The 12517-nt window shown below is 57.0% G+C and overlaps 1 long non-coding RNA gene and 1 pseudogene across 1 annotated transcript in view; both read right to left on the bottom strand.

Moving 5' to 3' along the window:
* LOC142265719 (uncharacterized) overlaps positions 1 to 12517 on the bottom strand; it is a 69805-nt gene that overhangs the window by 21268 nt on the left and 36020 nt on the right. Inside the window, exons 2-3 of the long non-coding RNA XR_012731976.1 lie at positions 11023 to 11072; positions 3361 to 3410 (exon numbers count right to left, since the gene is read on the bottom strand). This is a non-coding gene — a long non-coding RNA (uncharacterized LOC142265719). The remainder of the gene's footprint in view (positions 1 to 3360; positions 3411 to 11022; positions 11073 to 12517) is intronic.
* LOC142265722 (5.8S ribosomal RNA) lies at positions 8902 to 9047 on the bottom strand (annotated as a pseudogene).

Here is a 12517-nt window from a genome sequence, read left to right as displayed (position 1 = left end):
TCTCACAGGCACTCTCCCTTTCTTCACATCCACCACCCCTCGGGCGGCCATTACAGTGGGCCAGTGCTCGGAAGGCAGGGGCTCCATCATTGCAGGGTAGTCACGCCCCTGAGACCCTACTGCTGCCCTACACCAGATCATCATCTCGCTCCCAGGGGGCACAGTCAATAGAGCAACATCCATCACTCTCACTCCACCAATCTCCCCTCCTGTTGAGCTTACATGCTGGCGGTACATCAGGGCCCGGATCTCACGCTGCACAGCCCTCTGCCGGCTCCCTGCCGCCGTGGCGGCCAACTGTTGTAATAGGGTTAACACATCATCCATGCAGTGCTCCATCACATTGGTTCCCAGCACTATTTTCGGGTTATGATCACTGGGTTCATTCATGATCACAATCATACCCTGGTGTTGCAGTTCGGCTTGCCCCACTGTCATAGCTACTTGTTTATACCCCACCTGGGTCAATGGAAGTCCATTAGCAGCAATCAATGTTATACTATTGTCTGGGGGCGCCAGTTCATCTACGGCCCAATACCGCTGGTACAACGTGTACGGTATGGTAGTTACCTGTGATCCAGTGTCCAAGAGAGCCATCACTGGTATGCCGTCCACAGCCACGGGGATGATAGGGCGGGCCCCGATATATCGGTCCCGCCAGTCCGGGGGGCCACGATGTTCTACTCCTGAGGATTGGCCCGGGGCCCCAGGGGTTGCTCGTTTAACGGGCACTGTCGGTAGTAATGTCCCGGCTTACGGCACTTGTAGCAGATTGGGGGTCTGCTCCGCGGGTTGTTAGCACTTTTCCGCTGCATCCAGGGAACATCCTCGGGACTGTCAACAAGCTGGATCTGTGCTGGAGGCTGAGGTCTGGTCAGAGGTTGCAGTGCAGCCAGGATTTTGGCAAGGTCTCCGTCCATGCGACGGACCTGGGCTGCCAGTTCTTCCACTGTGCTGCTCGGGGCTGCAGATGTTGGAGCGGTTGATTTGGCTGAGGCCGCCACAACGGGAGCCGTCTCAACGGGCCACGGGGCGGGTTCCAGACCTTCGGTTGCTGGGGGCTGTAGTGCTTTAATGGCCCGCTCCTTTAACACAGCAAAGTCCACATCAGGGTGTTCCAGGGCCCACAGCCGGAGTTGCTTACGGTCCTCAGGGGACCTCATCCCCTGTGCAAATTGCTCCACTAACATCTTGTTGCTATCCGCCTCATTAATAGGATTCGCCCGCTTCAGCGTGCGGAGGGCGGTCTGCAGACGTAGAGCATAGTCCCGAATGCTATCCCCAGCTCGTTGCCGGCACTGGTAAAACTGCATCCTCAGCTCAGCTTCAGTCCGGGTCTCGAAGGCAGTCTGTAGCTTCTCAAAGATGGTGGCTACAGAGAGCCCAGGTCTCCGCTTCCTGCTCCGCCGCTCCGGTTAACTGGCCTAGCACTATCGCTGCACGTTGCTTATCAGTCAGGGGGTACAGCTCTAGCAACGGGTTAAGCTTTTTCCGGAAGGCCTGTAGGGCATCCGGTTTCCCGTCATACTGCGGTAGCCAGGCAGCTCCGGGCGCATAGGGCAAGGAAAACGGCATGACCTGAGCGAGCGTGGGGGCCGCGGCACCTCCCGCCGGTACGGCCGGGACCTGGGCAGGTCCATTCCCATCCACGGGTGCCGCTGCGGCTGCGGCCACCGCTCCTCCAGCGGCTCCGTCGGGCGCAGACATCTTGTTTCCGTCCCCCTTAGCTCTTTCCGGCCCCTCCTCTCTCGGGGCGGGGTTTTGGCCTTCGCGCCTCTACTGCTCGAGAAGACGCTCGAGCGGGAACTTTTCGCGCCAAAGATGGCGGCTTCTGAAATGTTCCTGCCGGATACCTCCGGCGGTAACAAGGCGCACCTCTACCAGACGGCAGAGCGGTAAGATCCTGTTCGTGACGCCAAGTTGTCGCGGGCGGGGAGGAGGGTGTCAGCACACCGCGCTCACCCCTTCTGCTCGGGTCCGGCTGCTCAGTGGTGGCTCGAGCCGTGGACCGGATCCCGGGGGTTTCTCGAGCGGCGCTCCTCGCCCGTGAGTTAAAGGGGGGTTTGGGGTGTTGGGATAATGTCCGTGACGCCACCCACGGTTGTGGTGATTGGTAGCACCACCGCTGCTTAATACGGGGATCCCGGGGATGGTGATGTGGAGCAGCCAGGTGTTGTGTTGCCCCTCCGTGGGTAGGGGTTGGTGATCCCGGGGCCCGGTGATGGCTTGTGAGGTGCAGGGCCTGGTGGGCGCAGGGACGCGGGGGCAGCGCTGTGCCTTGCGGCACGGTGGTACTCACTCAGCCTGAGACACGGACACAGTTTGTACGGTAAACCAAACGGCTGGTAGGACGGTCCCACAGACGGCTGCTTTGCTTCCCAGATAGGTGACGGTGATGTCCCTTTTCCTTGCACCTGTATGTACGGTTGGTTGCGATGGGTCCCCACCGGTAACCCGCTCCCCGGCTTCAAGCTGGGCCGGAGGAGCACTACACTTTGCCCGCAGGCGCTGGCCCTCGGAGACTGGTGCCCTGGCGGTGGCGGTGTCTCCGTTGTACGGGTTGGGCTGTTGCCTTCTGTCGGGTCTTGGTTGTTGGGAGAGCTACGTCCCCGTCACTGACGGATTCGGCAAATTTGGCGACTCCTAGCCTTGCCGGGGTCCGAGAGGCCCCTGCCCTGGTGCTGACTGTCCTTCGGAACACTGCTCCAGACCACCGGGCACACAGCCAACGGGGTCCTTCCAGGAACTTCCGAACTGTCCCTCTCCAGACAGTCACCGCCGTTGCTGACCTTGCTGTTCTGGCCCTACACAAAGCTGGACCTCAGGCTTCTCTCTCTGTCACACACTTGCTTTCCTCCTTTGCCACTTTCCTTTCTTTACTTTCACTTCGTTGTTTACACTTGCCCTCCCTGGGCTAATCTTGTTTACACAAGCTCGCCCTGAGCTCAACTGCCTGGTACTTCCTGCCTCCAGAGCTGTGATCTCCTTGGTGGGCGGAGCCAACCGCCTGGCCCACCCCCTGGTGTGAATCATCAGCCTCTGGAGGAAGGCAACAAGGATTTGTGGTTCAGCTTAGGTGTGCCTACCTGGGATGGGGGGTGTGGTGGTGCGTGACCTGTGTCCCCTGGCTTGCCCAGGGCGACACAGACGCAGGCCCGGTGGGGACGCTTCCCCACACCCTGCTTCACGAGGGACCCGCACCGCACCCTCCGCACCTCCGTCGTCTCCCTACAATCACTACAGGATTGGACTATTCAGGGTTTAACAATCCGTTACTATTAAAATGTAAAAAGTCAATGTTTACATATGGGAATACCCAGAAGATTCATACACCCCATACATCATAGTGGGGGACATTACCTTATTAAGCCCCTCACTCTGAAATTCCGCTTTTGCATACTGATGCTGGTCTGAAAGACACAAAGGAAATCAGATGAGCCGGTTACATCACTCTTGTTGTTATAGAATTTTTATTTGAGATTGCTTGCTCGTCAGTTCAAGGTACACAATTTGAAGGGGGAAGGGGTTGTAAATAAATGTGTTTTTCCTAGTTGGCCTCCATGGACCTTAATGTAATCAGGCTTGAAGAAGGATTCATTGTCTGGGGGGCTTGCGTGTCTATTGTTCCTTTGCAAGGGGCCTCCCTAATACACAATCCTGCAAACTGGCCAGAGACTGTCCTCCTTCATACTTGAAGGTACAGGAAAAACAAATGTCTAAGGGGGCAGGTATGAGCACTTCTGCCCATCAATTGGTCTGAACCCAGGAGAGGGAGGACAATAAGCCACACGTTTGGTCAGTGAGTTGGTGCTGTGAAGTAAAGGGAGTAGTTCCGTTTCTGCAGCCGGGTCCTGGTGCCTATGAATGGATTGTAGAGATTGGTGCTGGATACACATGTTACGGTTGTGATATCCATCATCTGGATTTGAGAAACTACCCTACATTGCATTTTTCATGCTTTTTCCTTGCTTGTTTTAATTAATAAAAGCAAATAAAATCATCCCAGCAAAGTCTATGAGAATCCTGACTTGCTGTGCACATGTTGCTTCTTATTTCCTTGCCGTTTTTGATGCTGAAAAAAGAAGCAGCATGTCAATTGTTTCTGCGTTTTTTCCTACTTTTTATCACCAATTGAGTTCAATGGAGTCAGTGAAAAATGTAGGAAAAAACGCATGCTTTTTTGTGCGTTTTTGTGTGCTTTTTTGACGCCACTGCGGTTCCCTACAGCCATTTCCTCATCTCCCGGTCTTTACTGTAGGACCTTGTTCCAGGGAAGTCCGGTAAGGTCACAAGGTGAATCGAGTTCATGCCAGCGTATCACTGGGATTTCCTGCAAATCCAATGGCATGAACTTGGGTCACCATGTTATGTCACCAGGGTCCCTGCATCTAGTCCACAGAGCCAGTGTTAGCAGACATTTTCTCATCTTGCGGTCTTTACGGCGGGACTTTGCTTCAGGGAACTCCGGTGACATAGGTAGCCTGGTCTGTGAGGCGATCCATGCCTCAGTAACCCGGGGTCATCATGGTGACAACCCAGGGTTACCATGGCAGCAATTGGGTTCCTGTGATCGCATTACAGGGACCTGATCGCCAGGGAGAGTTAAGCGATTCCGCCCCCTGCCTCCTGAATGCTGCGATCATACTGCTGTGAGCGGCGCAAGCATTGCTCCTGGCAGCGAGAGTCGGGTCCCAGCTGTAAAATCACTCGGAGACCTGGCGGCGATCGCGAGTGCCTGAACCCCTGCAATCTCTATGACTAAATAACGCATGGAAAAAAGCATGTGAAAAAACGTGCAAATACAATAAAAAGAGTGGTTTTTTTCAGCTACTTTTTTCCTGCCAAAACATGTGTTTTTCTGTGCAGATTTTGTGCAGTAATTTGGTGTATAAATTTCAGCACCAAATCTGCATCTCCTGCCAAACTAATGGCAAGCGTTATGTCAGGGACTCTCAGCCATCACCAATGTCACCATATAATTGGAGGTCCTAGGTTTTGCCCAATGTGCGGTCTTCTGCAAATTACCATACTTATTTTGTAATTTGCATCTTTTTTGCATGCTTTGAGAGATTTTTTGACAATTTACTACTTTTGTGGCATTGGTTACATCCAAAATGAGCATCAACTGCCAGAGAAAGCGCATTGGCATCTGAATAGGACCTTGATGGATGGGAGCCATTTTGGCGGCACCTGTGGGTCACCGATATTTCTGTGCCGCTGTATCCCTCACATCAGTAAGGTAATATGTCGGGGACTGTCTCAGTCATCACCGATATCACCACATAACAAGAGGCGGGATGTTTTTGCCCAATTTGGAACACATTTTTGCAATTTTTGATTTGTTTTCGCCAGTATGGGTGACCCTTAAGAGCTTCTGCTACAGGAGCAAAAGAGGGTTACAAAATGAGCGTGCCCGACTCCAATGGACGGCGGGGTGAGGTGACGACTTCTAGAAGAAGCGATGGCTATGGCAGCTGTGACGGGTCGGAGGCCTGTGTGTGTGACGTTCATAAGATATAAGGTAAACAAGAGAGGGGGTTTGGAGGGGCCCAGCTCCAGCGGGATAGTCCTGAATTTGGGGTGCAGTGGTCTCTGGGGTAGGTCCCGACTCTGTGTGCACCCTTACGATATCATGGTGGAGCAGGTCTCTCCTCTTTCCATCTATAATAGAGAATATGGAGGAAGGTACCATGGCAACCGATCAGATTTCAACTGCCTTAACTACAGGGCTGGTGAGAAAGTGAAAGCAGTGAGGTGATTGGTCGCTGAGGATAACGTGTTCACTGACCATCTGCGCTGGTTTGTTTACAAGACGACCAATGGACCCTAGATACCACTCAGATTCCCATAGCAACCAGTAAAGCCTGCTTTACACGCTACAATATATCTTACAATGTGTCGGCGGGGTCAGAGTCGTCACCGCCGCCCGCCTGGACCCCCCCGCCCGACTGTGCCTAGCCGGCCGCCCGTCCCCGCTCGACGCCCCACGCGTGGACCCTCGCAGGCCCAGCGCGGAGGACGGGGAGCGGGCGGCTGAGGGCAGGCCGGAGGTCGCGCGGAGGGAGCGGACGGGCCCGACCGGCCCAGCCCTTAGAGCTAATCCTTATCCCGAAGTTACAGATCTGACTTGCCGACTTCCCTTACCTACATTGTTCCAACATGCCAGAGGTTGTTCACCTTGGAGACCTGCTGCGGATATGGGTACGGCCCAGGGCGAGATTTACACCAACTCCCCCGGATTTTCAAGGGCCAGCGAGAGCTCACCAGACGCCGCCGGACCCGCGACGCTTTCCAAGGCTCGGACCCCTCTCTCGGGGCGAACCCGTTCCAGGGCGCCCTGCCTCTCACAAAGGAAAGAGAACTCTCCCCGGGGCTCCCGCCGGCTTCTCCGGGATCGTTTGTGTTGCCGCTCTGGGCGCCCATGCCACCCCCTCCCCCTTTGTTTAGGGGGGAGGGGGAAGGCGGCGGGGCGCCCGTCTCCGCCGCTCTGGGTTCAGGGATCTGAACCAGACTCCCTTTCGATCGGCCGAGGGCGACGGAGGCCATCACCCGTCCCTTCGGAACGGCGCTCGCCGATCGCTTAGGACCGACTGACCCATGTTCAACTGCAGTTCACATGGAACCCTTCTCCACTTCGGCCTTCAAAGTTCTCATTTGAATATTTGCTACTACCACCAAGATCTGCACCCGCGGTGGCTCCGTCCGGGCCCTCGCCCGGGACTTCAGCGCTCACCGCGACGGCCCTCCTACTCATCGCAGCCTAGCCTCCTCGGGCGTCGACTGCCGGCGACGGGAGGGTATGGGCCCGACGCTCCAGCGCCATCCATTTTCAGGGCTAGTTGATTCGGCAGGTGAGCTGTTACACACTCCTTAGCGGATTCCGACTTCCATGGCCACCGTCCTACTGTCTATATCAACCAACACCTTTTCTGGGGTCTGATGAGCGTCGGCATCGGGCGCCTTAACCCGGCGTTCGGTTCATCCCGCAGTGCCAGTTCTGCTTACCAAAAGTGGCCCACTGGGCGCGCGCATTCCACGCCTGGCTCCAGGCCAGCGAGCCGGGCTTCTTAACCATTTAAAGTTTGAGAATAGGTTGAGATCGTTTCGGCCCCAAGACCTCTAATCATTCGCATTACCGGATAAAACTGGGTCTCTGGAGCGTGCCAGCTATCCTGAGGGAAACTTCGGAGGGAACCAGCTACTAGATGGTTCGATTAGTCTTTCGCCCCTATACCCAGGTTAGACGACCGATTTGCACGTCAGGACCACTGTGGAACTCCACCAGTTTCCTCTGGCTTCGTCCTGCCCGGGCATAGTTCACCATCTTTCGGGTCCTATCGCGCGCGCTCGTGCTCCACCTCCCCGACGGAGAGGGCGAAGCGGGCTGGTGGTGCGCCCGCCTTAGTAAACCCCCCGGAGCGGGCGGCGGGATCCCACCTCGGCCGGGGCGCCCCGGCCTTCACCTTCATTGCGCCACGGGGTTTCGCGTCGAGCCCTCGGACTCGCGCGTGCGTTAGACTCCTTGGTCCGTGTTTCAAGACAGGCCGGGTGGGTCACCGACATCGCCGCGGACCCCTGGCGACCGCCTCCCCTCCTAAGGGGGGGAGTTGGCAAGCCCTCCCGCAGCGGCGGCACGGCGGCGGGGGCCTCCTTCCTCCGTCGCCGAGCCCCGCTTCTCCCCCGCGGAACCACTGCCTCCGACCGACAGCCTCCCCCCAGAGAGGGAGATGCGCCGTCCGGGCGACGGGGGGATGGGGAGGGCAGGGCGGTTCCGAAAGAGGTCGCCGAGGAGGTCGTCTCCCTCGGCCCCGGGCGACTGCTTCTGCCGAGAGGGGTATATAACACCGGGAGGGCGTGAGCCCCGTGCCCGAGAGCGCAAGCGCAACCGCTCGGCCACCTTCTGCCCCTGAGGCCTTCACAGCCAGCCCGGAGCCGGTCGCGGTGCACCGTCGCGGAGGAAATGCACTCTGCGGGGACCGGAGCCGCCCGGGCCTAGTCCACCCCCTTCGCCTGTGGCCGGCGGCGCCCACCCCGCCCCCCGAGAGGGGACGGGTGAAGGCAGCCCGCCAGGCGAGCCGGGGTGGGAATTAGCGCGGGAACCCGTGACGGCCGACCAGAGCCCGCCTGGCTGAATCCCCCGGGCGGACCGCACGGACCCCACCCGTTTACGTCTTAGTGGTTTCACGCCCTCTTGAACTCTCTCTTCAATGTTCTTTTCAACTTTCCCTCACGGTACTTGTCCGCTATCGGTCTCGCGCCGGTATTTAGCCTTAGATGGAGTTTACCACCCGCTTTGGGCTGCATTCATAAACAACCCGACTCCGGGGAAACCTGGTCCCGCCGTGCCAGGGGCCGCTACCGGCCTACCACCGTCCGCGGGCTGGGGCCAGTATTAGAAGGACTCGGGCTCTTTAGCGACGCCGGGGTGGTCCGGTCTCCCGTACGCCACATTTCCCGCCGGGCAGACGGGGATTCGGCGCTGGGCTCTTCCCTCTTCACTCGCCGTTACTGAGGGAATCCTGGTTAGTTTCTTTTCCTCCGCTTAGTAATATGCTTAAATTCAGCGGGTCGCCACGTCTGATCTGAGGTCGAGTCAGAGTCCCGGAGAGGGCGGCGGCCGGGCGGGAAAGAGAAACGACGCGTCACGTCGGGCGGTCGTTTTCTATCCCTTCAGCCTCTTTTCTCCACGGACCACGCCGTTCCGCCCTCGCCGTCTTACGGGGGGGAGTGACCGGAGGCAGCCCTGTGTTGCCACAGACAGCCTCGCCGCGCTCTCCCGATTCCCGGGGCGGGGGCAGGTCTGGCTTTAGCGGGACGCAAGGAGACGGGGGAGAGGTCTGGGAACTCCCTTCCTCTTCCTTCTGAATCCCAGCAGCGCCGCGGAGGCAATCGACGGAGGGGCGACCCTCAGACAGGCGTAGCCCCGGGAGCAACCCGGGGCCGCAAGGTGCGTTCGAAGTGTCGATGATCAATGTGTCCTGCAATTCACACTAATTCTCGCAGCTTCTTCATCGACGCACGAGCCGAGTGATCCACCGTTAAGAGTCTCGCTCGTTTTTTTTTTCTCTGGATAACGTTGGTCGGCCGCAAAGGCGTAAAAAAACACGTGGGACGGGGGGTGTTCCGCTCAGGAAGGGGGCTCTGTTGTCCCGGGCGCTCGGCCTCTGCCGTCCCTACCTCTGACGGGGAGGGTAACAGAGAAGGGCTCGAGGCTTCTCGACCTACCGCCCGGTCCCGACCCCGGAGCGGGGTGCGGGCTCACGCGGGCGAGCGGTACCCGGGACGGCCTTCGACGCGCAGGTTGTTTCGTTTCCTGCGGCGGGTGGGCGACGGGAGGGAAGGGACCCCCTCCGCGTGCCGTCCCCTGCCGCGCAGGGAGCGCCAGCGGGGCGGAAGTCGGGGTCCCTCCGCTCCCGCATCAGGGGACGAGAGGAAAACCGTGAGCTTCCGGCCCTACACCTCCTTGGAGTGGGGGGTCGCTGGGCGAGACGGCGCGGGCCGCTCCTCGCTCTCTCGTTAATGATCCTTCCGCAGGTTCACCTACGGAAACCTTGTTACGACTTTTACGGAGGACCGTCCCGACGCCACGCCCGGGACCCCGGCTTGGTTTTGGTCTGATAAATGCACGCATCTCTGGCGGTCAGTGCTCGTTTATACGTATTAGCTATAGAATTACCACAGTTGTCCGAGTCAATGGTTTGGAGCGATCAAAGGAACCATAACTGATTTAATGAGCCATTCGCAGTTTCACTGTACCGTCCGTGTGTACTTACACATGCATGGCTTAATCTTTGAGACAAGCATATGCTACTGGCAGTATCAACCAGGTAGCCCGTCGGCGACCGAGCGACGCTCCAGAGAGGCGAAGAGGTGGACGCGTCGAGGTCGGGGAGACGGCAGAGAGACAGAGAGAGGGAGACGCGGGGGTGCACCCAGAGAATGCGCGGTGGGTTCGGGGAGGTGGCAAGGAGGACGCGAGGTCGGCGGAAGGCCGACCCTCTCAGCAGAGGGAGGACACCGCAGAAGGGAGCCCATACGGAAAAGCCGCACGGACGACCAGAAGCCCCCCGGGCGGAACGCGATGGCGAGGAGACTGGCCTCAGGGGGACGCCACGGGCAACACCCCACCAAAAGCCCGGGGCGACCCGCGAGGGGCCGCTTGGGGAACGGGCGGGGCTGAGGCAATGACGACCTGGTGCGGCTCCTCCATCTGGCTTAGTCCCACCTCCACACGCGCAAGGGGTCGTCGGTCCACAGGCAGGCCCGGAGCGGAAGGGCATCCGGAAGCCACCCGGCGAGACGCAGAAGCGAGGAGAGTGGCCACCGGGGTCACCTGATGCGGCTCCTCCATCTGGCTTAGTCCCGCCTCCGCCGCGGGGGTCCTCAACCCGACCGGCGGAAGGGCGCGGGGTTGACGGGAGAGGGGGCTGGCTTTCAGGGTCCACCGCGACCAGGCGACTCAGAGGTCTCCCAGATGCTTGGCCTGGCCGTGTCGGCGTCGCCCTACCAGCGTAGTCCTCCCCCCACCCTCGCGCCCATACCTCAACGGCCTTTTTTTTTCTACTTTTCTTTTCGCCTCCCGTGGCTTTTCCAGCGGTGGGCCCAGCTGCCGACGGGATGGGGAAGGGGGCGCGGAGCGCGAGGGGGCCTCCCCTTTTTCCTCCGTCATGGGTTTCTCGCGCCATCTCTCCCTTTTATTTTTAACCAGCTTTCTCTGTCGGACCCTCGGTTCCCTTCTCGTTCCGACTCTCGCTTCTGCCCCTTTTCCGAGCCGCCTCGGGGAGGACGTTCAGGTACCGTGGAAGGTGTACGCAGGCCCGGTGGGGACGCTTCCCCACACCCTGCTTCACGAGGGACCCGCACCGCACCCTCCGCACCTCCGTCGTCTCCCTACAATCACTACAGGATTGGACTATTCAGGGTTTAACAATCCGTTACTATTAAAATGTAAAAAGTCAATGTTTACATATGGGAATACCCAGAAGATTCATACACCCCATACATTATAGTGGGGGACATTACCTTATTAAGCCCCTCACTCTGAAATTCCGCTTTTGCATACTGATGCTGGTCTGAAAGACACAAAGGAAATCAGATGAGCCGGTTACATCACTCTTGTTGTTATAGAATTTTTATTTGAGATTGCTTGCTCGTCAGTTCAAGGTACACAATTTGAAGGGGGAAGGGGTTGTAAATAAATGTGTTTTTCCTAGTTGGCCTCCATGGACCTTAATGTAATCAGGCTTGAAGTAGGATTCATTGTCTGGGGGGCTTGCGTGTCTATTGTTCCTTTGCAAGGGGCCTCCCTAATACACAATCCTGCAAACTGGCCAGAGACTGTCCTCCTTCATACTTGAAGGTACAGGAAAAACAAATGTCTAAGGGGGCAGGTATAAGCACTTCTGCCCATCAATTGGTCTGAACCCAGGAGAGGGAGGACAATAAGCCACACGTTTGGTCAGTGAGTTGGTGCTGTGAAGTAAAGGGAGAAGATCCGTTTCTGCAGCCGGGTCCTGGTGCCTATGAATGTACTGTAGAGATTGGTGCTGGATACACATGTTACGGTTGTGATATCCATCATCTGGATTTGAGAAACTACCCTACGTTGCATTTTTCATGCTTTTTCCTTGCTTGTTTTAATTAATAAAAGCAAATAAAATCATCCCAGCAAAGTCTATGAGAATCCTGACTTGCTGTGCACATGTTGCTTTTTATTTCCTTGCCGTTTTTGATGTTGAAAAAAGAAGCAGCATGTCAATTGTTTCTGCGTTTTTTCCTACTTTTTATCACCAATTGACTTCAATGGAGTCAGTGAAAAATGTAGGAAAAAACGCATGCTTTTTTGTGCGTTTTTGTGTGCTTTTTTGACGCCACTGCGGTTCCCTACAGCCATTTCCTCATCTCCCGGTCTTTACTGTAGGACCTTGTTCCAAGGAAGTCCGGTAAGGTCACAAGGTGAATCGAGTTCATGCCAGCGTATCACTGGGATTTCCTGCAAATCCAATGGCATGAACTTGGGTCACCATGTGATGTCACCAGGGTCCCTGCATCTAGTCCACAGAGCCAGTGTTAGCAGACATTTTCTCATCTTGCGGTCTTTACGGCGGGACTTTGCTTCAGGGAACTCCGGTGACATAGGTAGCCTGGTCTGTGAGGCGATCCATACCTCAGTAACCCGGGGTCATCATGGTGACAACCCAGGGTTACCATGGCAGCGATTGGGTTCCTGTGATCGCATTACAGGGACCTGATCGCCAGGGAGAGTTAAGCAATTCCTCCCCCTGCCTCCTGAATGCTGCGATCATACTGCTGTGAGCGGCGCAGGCATTGCTCCTGGCAGCGAGAGTCGGGTCCCAGCTGTAAACTCACTCGGAGACCTGGCGGCGATCACGAGTGCCTGAACCACTGCAGTCGCTATGACTAAATAACGCATGGAAAAAAGCATGTGAAAAAACGTGCAAATGCAATAAAAAGAGTGTTTTTTTTCAGCTACTTTTTTCCTGCCAAAACATGTTTT

This window comes from Anomaloglossus baeobatrachus, unplaced genomic scaffold (genome assembly GCF_048569485.1).
Source record: "Anomaloglossus baeobatrachus isolate aAnoBae1 unplaced genomic scaffold, aAnoBae1.hap1 Scaffold_2756, whole genome shotgun sequence".
Lineage (NCBI taxonomy): Eukaryota > Metazoa > Chordata > Amphibia > Anura > Aromobatidae > Anomaloglossus > Anomaloglossus baeobatrachus.
This window is presented reverse-complemented; position numbering and strand designations above follow the sequence as displayed.